This window comes from Haliaeetus leucocephalus, unplaced genomic scaffold, assembly GCF_000737465.1.
Source record: "Haliaeetus leucocephalus isolate CR32 unplaced genomic scaffold, Haliaeetus_leucocephalus-4.0 Scaffold228, whole genome shotgun sequence".
NCBI lineage: Eukaryota > Metazoa > Chordata > Aves > Accipitriformes > Accipitridae > Haliaeetus > Haliaeetus leucocephalus.
In genome coordinates, this window is record NW_010972664.1 from 18,253,995 (window position 1) to 18,266,172 (window position 12,178).

The following is a 12,178-nucleotide window of genomic DNA, read 5'->3' on the forward strand; positions in this document are numbered from 1 at the left end:
CCCGCAAAGGCCCCCCGCAGGAGGTGCTGAGCCCGAGAGGCCACTGGCATCTGCCTTGGGCTGCCCGGCGATGAGGGGATGCCCCGGGGCTGGTGAAAACGCAAAAAAAGGCGCTCGGGTCCCAGAGGAACGGGGTTTTGGGGGTGCTGCAGGGGAGCTGAGCTCTGCAGGTGAACTGCTGCCAACGGAGGGTCACGCTGATAACCCCGCAGCTGCTGGCAGCTCTGATGTGTTTTGGATTACTGGGGCTAAAAATCCCCATGCCATGGGACAGGCAGATGGTACTGCTGCTGTATCCTCCACATATATAATCAATATGCTCAAAATATACCGGGCTAAAGTCTAATCTGATCTAAATCAATAGGAGATGACTAAATGGGCCTTACTTAAAGTTGCAGAGGTACAGCAAAGGGCTGAACTGATATACTCCATTTTAAATGGAAGGAAAATCAAACCATTTGAAAAGCGTATTTTCTTCCTGAGGAGTAAACAGAGCATCTCGTCACTCCGAGCTTGGGCATCCTTCTGCCTGTTCCCTGTTCTGCCACAAGGATCCATCTCTTGCTATGTGGATGAGGATGCCTGAGACACTGGGCACATACATTTTAAAGTATATGGACTGCATACATTTTGTTTGTAACAGTCTGCATCAATTCTTGGTGTATCAACTCTGGCACACCTTCACACACCTTATTTCCAGATCCCATGACTCTCCCACGTGCAGCCAGCACGCACCGGGGGCTGCAGGGAATCTGTGTATAAAGCAGTGGTTTTTTACAGCATTGCTACCCAAGAAGCTTTCAGATAGCATGGCTTTTTGTCCAGGCAGCAAAGGATGTATGTAGGGTTAGACTCTGGATGCACGGGGTAATGAAGTCCCTTGCGCATGGAAGCTGAACCGCCCTATTTATGGTCTGTTTTCAGCTCAGAGTTAACCCAAGTTACACGCTCGGAATACAGCCCCTGACTCCAGCTCTTTCCACATGCAGAGCTGCCTCCCCTGGGCAGGATGCTGTTGTTATTTGCAGGGTAGGGGCTCAGTCTGGGAAAGCACGACTTGTCAGCCGCTGGCACAGCCACAGTTGTGTTGTTACACCAAGCACTGTCTGATGCTTCATCGTGTGGCTGATCCCACATGTGCCTCCCAGGCCTTCAAAACTCATTAGAGGGATAGGTTAAAAAATACTTTAGCAACAGGTAGTGGCACCAGTGAGGCTGTGCACAGCACCCTTGCTTCTTCCTTTCCAAACCTGTTTATTTTCCACTTCGCTCTTAAGGCTGACACTGTTATCAAGATGCTTGTGTCATCGCTTTTCCACATCAGAATCCTGCAGCTTGGTGACTTACGCTCACTAGGATGGGAAGAAAAGCAATGGTACTGACTGGCACTAGAGGCGATACCTCTCCACAGCAGTTCGTTTCTCTCACACTGTTTCGACATGCCCTGCATCTCAGTACCACCTGAAAGGAATGCAGGCTTCCACATGAGGAAGGCTGAGTAAGGGAAACAGCCAAGTCAGCTAAAGATTTAAAGAAAACTTTTCAGAAAAGAAAAATGCTGGGGACACTGTGATCAAAACTACCTATGAAGAAACCCAAAGAAGGTTCTTCTCCAGTCTGCAATGTCCGACTGCTGTTGCCAGCAAAGGACAACGGGCAAAGCCAGAAAAATCCTGCTATTGCTGTAAGTATATTGCTGTCCTTTTTCCTACCTTATCACCCATACAGAAAGCTCCTATTGCTATGATCTTCACCTACATATTCTAATTAAATATATACTTACATAGTCTACTTCTATTGCTATCTTATTGCTATAGTCTTCACAGAGAGAGTATTTAAGTGCTGGATTGGTGTTGTGGTACCTCCATCCTTGGAGATTTTCAAAACTTAATTGAACAAGGCCCTGAGTAACCTAATCCAACTTGCAAGTCAGCCCTGCTCTGAGCAGGGAATTGGACTAGAGACCTCCAGAGGACCCTTCCAACCTAATTTTTTTTCCTGATTGCACATTTCTATGAATACTTCCATCAGCAAGCTCTCTAATGCATCTCCATGGTAAAATGGCACACTAACTGTGGAAGAGTATGACTTGTCATAGCTATGTCAGAAACCCTGAAAGCACAAAGGTAGGAGTGAGAATGAAACAAGTAATAAATACTGTTTGTGGAACCTTCCCAAATTATACCTACTTATGTACCATCCCTGAACTTCATTGACTGGCAGTCCTGTGTGATTATTTCAGTAGTAAGGGTCAGTCTACCTTGCTACTTCAGTTCATGTGATTATGTGCTTCTCTACAGACTAATCCTGGAAACAGTAAGTTTGCTATTTACTTGTTAGTAAGGGCAGTAAAAGTTGCAACTTCCTTGCAAAAGACTTGGGAACCTGCCCTCAGAACAAGGGGCTCCAGTCTGATCTCCAGTTATCTCTGAGCTCCTTCTCCACACACACCTGTGGTGCATTACAAGTCCTTCCAAATACTGCACTCAAAATTATCAGAGGGCCATCATCTTGCTTCTCGTGAAGTACAGCAGAAGGCCAATATAGCAAAGAGATGGCACTTCTGTATATGGACCTGATGCACAGACTCCTGGAAGTCGGGGACAGAAAAGACACTGACCTTTCTAAGCTAATCTGAGTCTTGAGGGTCACTGCAGAATTCGTATTTGCTACTGATTTATAACAGATTTATCCCGTCCATTTCTAAACATCCTACCTACTCCATCTCTTTAAATTTTCTATCCTATGTCCAGGTACTTTACTTTTGTTGGTATTCACTTCCAGCATTCCCTTATATTTATTGTGTTATTTTTTACTATGTTCATTTACATCACTTAAAATATATTCTCTTCTTTCTTGATTGTACGCTCTCCAGTACCTAATATCAGGGTAAATGCATCCACTGTCATCCCTGAACTGAACTGTGCGTATCAGCACTTTCCAGCTCATGTGTAAAGCAAGACATACAATCACTGCCATCTTTTTATTTCTGTTGTCTGTCGGTATCTTCATGGCAGTGAGACATCCCCCCCTTTCCACGTACCTTAACACTACACTGCCATAAAACAAGGTCTCAGATGGCGGACAACTCACAATGCTGCAGCAACTGCAATGATCTGGGCACTGGTTGCAAAACAGAATTGGCTCCTTTCTGTTTAATTTGAAGGCAGAATGGATAGTATTTTGGATGTCCTAACCTCAAAGCTATCTAGAAGCTAATTACTACCTCTGAGCTTTGGAAAGCCTTTAAAACCCCTGCTACACTTCCCCCTTCTTGCTGCCACTCTTGCATACAGCCTTCTCTCCCCCAACCCTCCACTCGCTCTCCACACATGATTTCTTTGCACGTACCTCCCTTGCAACCATGACTTGAGTTTGGAATGAATTTCCCCTCGATGAGTTAACATGTTCTCACAGCAGGACCAGCAAACCAGGCCTCTGTCAAAAATAGGCAATCTACGTTCTTGTACTTCTCACACAGCAGCTATAACTAACGCTTGAACCTTCCCGTACACAGGGAACAGCTCTCCGTCCTGCAGAGACACCAGGTTAGCAATGAACAAATTAGCTCAGGTATAGGAACCAGCGTAGCTGCGCAGAACCCACAGTAGCATCCTGGCTCTCAGGGGAAGCTATGATAATGTGACTGTATGAGAATAATACTACATAATGAACAATAATGAGGCAGTTTTCAGCCTCTGAATACAGGGAGGGCTGGGTCACCAACCAGACCTTTGTTCATTGCATACTAAACAGCACGGAGGGAACACACCACAGGGTTGCTGATGTTGTTACAACTGCCGCTGCTGGCTGAGTCTGCCCACCCATGTTCCAGGCATTATTTCTCCTCCTCACAGATACGGCATCACCTTCTAGTAAGTGCCCTCAGGTCAGAGATGCCTGTAGTGCCCAAGCACTGCACTTAACTCACCGGTGTACAGTTTGTCTGTAACCCTAGTAATTCACAGAGACTGTATGTAATTAAAAAAAAAACCCTGGCTTTTCAGATCCTAAAAATGTAGGAGTGTGAAAATAGTTCGCATTTGATTTTAAGCGATATTCTTCCTGAGTGTTCTGCTGCACATTCTTCCTCTGCCTGTGTGCAACTAACACAGCTCCTGATATCAGTGCTTATCACTGCCAGTGTTGTGTCTCTTCCAGACATGACATTGACAATACATATTTAGAAAGTGACAAAGTGAAAGAGAGAGAGAGAGAGAGAGAGAAGAGTACGATCATTGAATATATATATATATAAAAAAAAAGCCCGAAAGAACAGTGAAAAGCACTGAAATCTGCCCAGAGACCTCACCTCAAAATTTAGGGCACACTGAACGCCAGAGCTGAGGGTGAAGCTTCCCGAGACAAGCTCGCTTTAAACCACCTGAGCCATCCCAGTTTTCCTGCCAGAAGTGTTGCTTCAGTAGTTAAAAGTCCTGCACAGGCTGACTGCCTGAATATTCACACAGCTTCTCTGATGATTTTGCAGCCACATTGATCTTCATGCTGTTACAGCTACATGACTGGCAGTTTGTTTAAAATCTCGATTGCAAGTTTGTGTCATACAATGGAAAACACAAACTCCTGAAAACATCACCATAAAATGTAATACGGAAGAGAAATCCCAGTAGAACACTGCAGAGCAAGAATGGGAGGCACGGAGAACTGACAAGAGAGACCCAATGTTCTAGTGCAATAAAAGCCTGGAAAATTTAATCAACACAGAAAAGTAAAATAAACTGCAAAATCCCTTACAGGAGACTGATTAACATAATTAAATTAAACTTGGAGATTAAGTTAAACTAAGATTGAAATTTGCTGGGTGTGTTTCAGGCCTGAAGTGGGGTTTATATGCCCCCAAATTTGTCCATTTTTTCCACCTAAACCACAAGTCTCATGGAAGTTAGGCCCTGACTACAAAACTTGCCTGACTTACAACCTCAGAGCATCTCAGCTACGGCAACACTGTGACAATACTGGCAAGCACTGAGAACTGATGATAAGAAATCAAAACTATGAGATCTATGGGGAAAAAAGTGCGAATAACAGACAACTGGTAGTTTCAGAGCATAATAAAACCACAACATAAAGTCAAAATTCTCTCAGGCAACTTTACCTATGTAATCCAGCCAAATCTACCAAATTGTAATGGCCTTAAATCATAAATGACTCAAGGCCCGGAAAGAACAGTGTAAACCTTTAAGGAGCTGCAGTAAATTCAATCTATATTGCATGAAACACCAACGAGAGGAAAGGTGTCTCATTAAAAAGTAGTAAGAATAAAAAAGAAGATAAACACTCTGAAGACAAACATGGATGAACTAACTAGAACAGCACGAACTAGAGCAGCAAGCAGGGAGAACCTGCCAAACTAAAAGATACAAGCGGATCAAACCAGCCATTGCTGAACTATGCTGTGAGGCTAAGACTTAAATATTTAACAGTTTTTTATTGACATATTTTTGCCCACATATTTCCTTGCAAATTTCAAAAGCAAAACTTAGCTTACCCTCATCAGTAATGCTCACAGGTGCTGCAGTTTGTTTTTGTTTTTTAAAGATGTCTTTTTTTGCTGAAACAAGAAGTCTTTTATAAGAGATAAAATATACTTACAGTGGTTTCCAAATGGTATCACTCTTCAGGTAAATTACTCCAAGCCTTGGACCTAGTGCAGACGTTCATTGGGGCAGGGAACAGAGAGAGGCTGTGTCTGTACCAGAAAGAACCAAAAGGAAAGGTCAGAGGGAAATAATAATTATTTACTGAGAGCAAGAAAACTTGCTGCAACGCTAACTGGCATTCTCCGCTGTCAGTACAGCTGGCTGCAGCCTGGTAGGGCCGAATTCTTCCCGCTTCAATCCCTCCAGCCCCAGCTGCAAACAACAACAGAGTCGGTCCCCGGCTACCCCAGTCTGCCCATGCAACCTATTCTGGTGAAGTGAGGAGGAGAGGGAGGATTAGCCAGCAAAGCGCTATCAGTAGGATTCATTCTGAGAAGTTGCTCACTCTAATGGCATGAGCACGGAGCAGTGATGGAGAGCTAGCACAAACTTGGCACTCAAGTGCATCTCATCAGAACAACAAGGCTAGTCCTGTTCAAAGCAGCAACAAACACTTCCTCAGGACTGAAAGGCAGGAAAAGGAAGGAAAAATCCTCCTTCGCTTCTTTTGCTGTCTTTACATCACAAAAATGATGGCTCTTATCAAAGCAGAAACCCCACTGATCTCCCATCAGCCACCAGGTCTACTGTGGTGAGACCAGTGAAATAACTTACTGTCAGCCTTTCGGGAAAGATTGAGCTCAGCAGCAGTTTTATGTCTGAAATCTCCTGAGTTAAAGAGGGAGTTGGACTCAATGGACTAATGCAGAAAGGGATCCAAAGAAAAACCTCAGCTCCAGTATTTATTAGAGGGTGATTTCACCACCCAGGCCTAAGTTTGTGGGAGTATTTACATTTTGGGGGGACTTGAATCCCTCTCAGACTAACAGAACTCCTCCTTTGCTAGCTTCTTATGATCTTTGGGTGGCTCATTGTGGATGTTGGAAGTATGTCTGAAGTTAACATCCAGGGACAGAATTAAATCCTGCTCACTTCACTTATGCAAAGAACTCCTGGGACATCAGCATATTCAGTCCTACCCACAGTGAAGCCAATGGTGCTATTTCCATGAATAAATGATTTTGCCTACTCTGATCAGACAAGAAAAGCAAATATTTGCTTTATCAAAGAAATCAAGAAGGTGAACAAAAAATGATAAGAGATGTAATTGTTATTTCACAGGTAGTTAATGTCACTGTGCAAGTTGGAATTTATGTCTGTAAATGCAACACAATAAAAAACCCCCACTGTTCGTGCAGCAGGAACACCAGAATGAGCACCAGCAGACACAATGAAGGATTTTAGATGACACTGTAATAATGTACTTCACAAAATATACATTCAGTTTTATGTTCAATTTATACATTTTGTAATGATGACGTTTATTGGTGATGGGGTTATATGCTACATACTGATTTCAACAGGCTATATGAAATCTGGCAGCTACAGTTCACAGGGGCTCAAGCAAACATTTTCTTTTGATTCCAGTTTTTGTAGGTTCTCCCCTCTTGGAGTCTGCTTTGAATTGCAAATTGAGTAAATTTAAACACACACACAAAAAATCCTCAACTTAGCCTGAACCTCTGAGTTTCACCAGAGCCTGGGAGAGGAACCTTATGCTAGCATCAGGTTAGCTCAAAGGAATTACATAAAACAGTGACACCTTTGACCACTACCAAGGGTTGAATTTCAAAAGTGCCATAACGCGCAAGGATTCTGCAGATTTAAGCCCTTGCTAACACTCAGCATTGCTTACTTTCAAGCTCTCCTTCCCACTTCCGTATATGCCGCCCCCCCCGTTCTGATAATGCTGACCTCGCTTCTTATATCCACTTTGCACACATCAGTCTGTCTTTTATCTCGCTATTGCTCACCTTTTTAAGGCATAAATCCCGTGTGCCTTAAAGACTACCCAGTACTTCAGTTAACATGCATTTTTAACTTGTACTAGAAGCAGAAAAATCACAGGATCAGGTCTTTAGTCTTTACTTCGGCAGAACTCCTGCTCACTTCACTCCTAATTTCACACAAGAGAAGCCTAAGAACTGCATGTACTAATCCTGCATATTTTGTCACCTCTCTTTCTGTGTCATTATTGCTCTTCCAATCTCTGGGATCCCAATCCAAGTGGCTCTCTCTTACAGCACTGCCTAGCACTCAATCTGGCTTCACATCAAGGGTCAGGCAGACAAGTTGTTAGAGATGGGCTGTTCAAAGTCTTCTACAAAATCTGGGCACTAAAATCTCTGTGAAAGGCAACACTTAAAATATCTTTATTTTTTTTCCATCGTTTTTGCTATGGCCTGGGAAGATATATCTCCTCCTCCAGTGTGATGAGCATAAAGCACTGAGACCATCAGCATTTGATAGGTACATTTTAAGTACATAAAATCAACAAAGCTGATGGAACTTCGGAAGACTCAGGGAGTGCAACGGAGAAGGAAACACCCTGAATTTTTCTAAAAGTTTTAATCTAGCTTGGGAAAAATTAGAGGAAAAGGATTTTTGACCATGAGAAGATTGGGCAAAAAGAGAGACAAGCAGGACAGCAGGGGAATGGGATGTGTGACATTGGGTTAAGTAACCTCTCCCCTCTCTACCTGGGCTTCTCTACCCAGGAAAGGAAAGCATTACATTTCTGCTCCATGAGGTACTGTGTGCTTAATTAAGATTTTGGAGGATAAATTTTCTGCATGAATGCATTCCAGAAATGCAGACTCTTATTACTTAAATATTTCCACTAATGATGGTAACTTGGGCATTTTATATATGCTCACTTTTATTCCACCTTGCTCTTCCCAAGCTTTATCTCTTAATTTAAAGGGTGTAAGAAACATTAATAGTATTACTGTTTTTATTAAGGAAGGTCTGTTTTATGATAGCAGTGATGTACTACGGACTGTGATTTAAGATGTACACTTTAGGTCAATTCTATACTGGCTTCAGTGGAGTTGCAGTGGGCATAAAGTCAGGAGAAAATGTGGTACTTTACATAATAATGCTGATGATTAATGGGCTCCTGGACCGTAACTCCATATTCTGGGGCACTGATCCTCCTTCTCCTCCCTCCTGAAATTTGTGTCTTGACCCTTTCATCTCTTGTTAGCTACCTTTCCAGAGCTGTTCATTAATCAGCACCATAGATCTGATGTGGTCTGTCATATCATATTACTTAAAACACACATAAGCAAGCATTGGCCTGACTCTGCTCTTTATACAACACACCATGACAATATTTCCTTTACAGATGACTTAAATATTATAAACATCAATTTCCTGCTGGTGCTTGGTCCTGAAATTTGCTTTTTCTAGGTTGGTTCCCTGCAGGACATTTCTATCTCTCCCCCTGGCTGTTACTTCTTTCTGCTCAGAGACACCATCAAACACCTTCAGTATTCCCCATTTATTAGGGGCACTTGAATGTCTTGACCTGCAAGAGACAATCAGCAGAATAGATCTTTCTCTTTGCTTGAGACCTGGTACCACAGTCTTCTGTTACTTTCTCTTAGTGAGTCCTGATCAAGGGGACTCAATTTTTTAGTTAATTGCTATTTATTTTATCCCCGCAATACTCTTTTCCCTGATACCTTCAGAAGTCTGCTTCCTTCTGCCTTTCGTGTGATCCCTCGTAATGAAAAAATTAAAAGATGAGCTTCTTGTGAGCTTATTTCTGATTATTCTTATTTGCTGTGCTGGCACAGTGCTGTCTATCATGAGGCAATGGAAAATAAGACCTGGCTAGTGCCACAGAAGTTAGCATGTATGATCTTAATCCACATATTGTACAGGTCTCTTGAGTAAGGTGAGGTCAGTTTTAATTGACGCTTTCACAATCATGATATATTTTCAGACTGAGCTGTCTAGGCTAAATGCAATTCTTTTTTGGTCACTTTTTCTCTCTGGGAGTAGCATTTTGGATGAAATTCTTAAAGCAGCAACAAGAAGGAGAAGATGAGAACAGCAGTGTTAGCCATCAACAAATGTGATTCAAGAGTCAGCTTGCTGCATGAAGTGGGTTATTCCAGATGTGTTTTACTGTTTCTTTTTCAAAAGAAGGTACATCCTCTGACTAGGGCAGACTGCAGCACTTATGTTCCATGAACAAGGTTAGGCTGTTGGCTACCTACAGGTAGGTATCCAACCACAGTGTCTTAAACAGAGATCAAGATGCACTGTGATATAAAAAACACCCTTCCAACGGAGGCCAGAATGTGTGCCATAGAAAACATTAAAATTTAGCAGCACAGGACATGCTATCAGAACGCCATAGCATGAATTTTTCACAATAGTCAGGGCCTCATCTAGGAGAGGAAACTGCTCACTTCTGTATTCTACTGGGAACACTGTATGTCCACTATCAGTAATTGGGCCTGAAATTCAGAAATTAATTTGTTAATGGATTAGACATTTGCAGAAAGACTGTTTAAAAACGCTGGACTGCTCTAGCCTGGTAAGGGCCAATTTCCCACAAGGACATCTTTGCAAAAGTACTAGAGAAAAAATCTCTCCCTGAGGTCCCAGGGGTACTTACTGAAATCTGGAATAGCAATGTAGTTTGTAGTAAAGTCTACACCAGGTTCCCACTTTCTGTCTCACAAACCCTCTATTACTTGTCTGTATCTGCTTCTTTTCCCCTTCTTTCACTGCCTTTTATCTGATACTATAGAATTTCGCTTCCCTTAAGGTGCAATTCTTTTCTTAAGTTTGAATTTGGCACTTGTAATAGGCATTTTCTAGGTCTCACTTTTGTCTGTGGATTCTTCTGGTACTTCTTTCTATTTTCAAGCAGTATTCTCAATGCAACAGCTAACCATACCTAAGAGCTAAGGTCCAAAAGGATAACTTCTCCTACTGACCTTCCTTTCCACTCCCCTTGCCTAATGGCCCCTCCTACCCTGTGCAGTGGTAGAAGGCCTCAGCCCTCAACTTTTGGAGGAGTTCTGTCTCATTTAAGATATAAATCGGGGTGCTGCCTATTTTCCATTAATGAAGATCTCATCGTGCTTAGTGTGCTGGGTGTATATACCCCACACTTGCAGAGAAACTGGTTAGATGGTGCCCAAGCAGAATGTATGTTGCTCTCTTGGCTGCACCTCGCTGTGGGCAGAACAGGGTAAAGCAATGTTAGGCAATGTTAAGCATCTGTTCAGACTTTGCACTCCTGATTTGAAATGGTGAAGATAACTGGTACCTGGAAGAGGCATCTAAATGTCAGTAGTTGGTGGGCTTAATCAGAGCAGAAGCAGATCACCAAAAGCCCTGATGTAACATTCAGCTAAACATTCAAATGAATACAAAAATCTATGATGACAGACTGAATCATGGCAGCGTGTCAGACCATGAGTTATCTTTTCACAAGTGGTAAAGAGAAGAAACAGCATTGTACGTATAGATAGATATATACATATCTGGCAACCATATATATTATATGTATGTCTGTATAGTTATATATACAATTATTATTTTAAAATCATCTTATTCTGGCAAAATATTGCCGGGTATAATGACAGAATTCTCTATATTCCTACTATGGAGCTGTCACAATCATATCTGAATGTTGAACGAAACCACATACTTTTCAAAGCAATTCATTAAAGTGAGGTGTGACTGAGGCAAATACATAAAGTCATGATGTTATTGATGCTGGTGTCAAATACAGAGTAAATCTTCAGTGCTCGGTGGAACTGCACCTACATAAGCTTTCCAGGGAACGGACTGATTTGTGGGTAGTGCTTGTATACTGCTAGTGTTATTGAGTCTTGAGTGCTAGTTTTCTACAGATACTTAGTATTAATAGAAGCAGTTTGAGAGTATAAACAGCCCCAGGCATTCATGTGCTGATCCTGTAGGTTACAAGGCATCAGCATTACGGTATGAAACTCAAAAGGTTTATGAGAGGGGAACAAGGTAAGACATTAAGGTTTTGAAGCCATGAACACTGAAGATGGCCAGTGCAATCAGTCTTGCCTTGTTACCAAGAAGGCGGCACTTCAACAACATGACACTGCCTTGCTACCTTAAGCAAGGTTCTCACAAACCCAAAGGTATAGTTGTGCTGCAACTACCACCAATGTTTCTCCAACTGAAATATGAGTTGCCATCACTGCAATCACCAGAGACGAAGAAAATGTGTAGAAATTAAATTGTTACAGTAATATATCCGCCTAAGCTACTGCTTTGGCTAAATGAGCCAGATTAGCTCATGACAGATGAGCTTCATGAACATTTCATTGCCAAGGAACCCTGTCAAAATATTGGTGATTTCTCCGAATCTGTTCAACATCATGGAGATGTCAAACGAAATCTGAAAGGACATTATTTTTCAGGAAGAACAAAAACAATGAAAGCATACGAAGAGAATGAGCTGAGTTTTCTCCTCCTCCCCTACACTTTGCTTTGGTTTCACTGAATGCTGTCCCTGCAAATACTTTGGCATAAACCCTGAAACCCTTAGTCCCACAGATGTGTCTGAAGTACATTGTCATGAGTATGGAAGATGATAGAAAATGGTAACTGATAAAAGTCATGAAATCCTGTTTTTTTCATGGCTTATTGCTTGCAGAAACTATGAGATACTG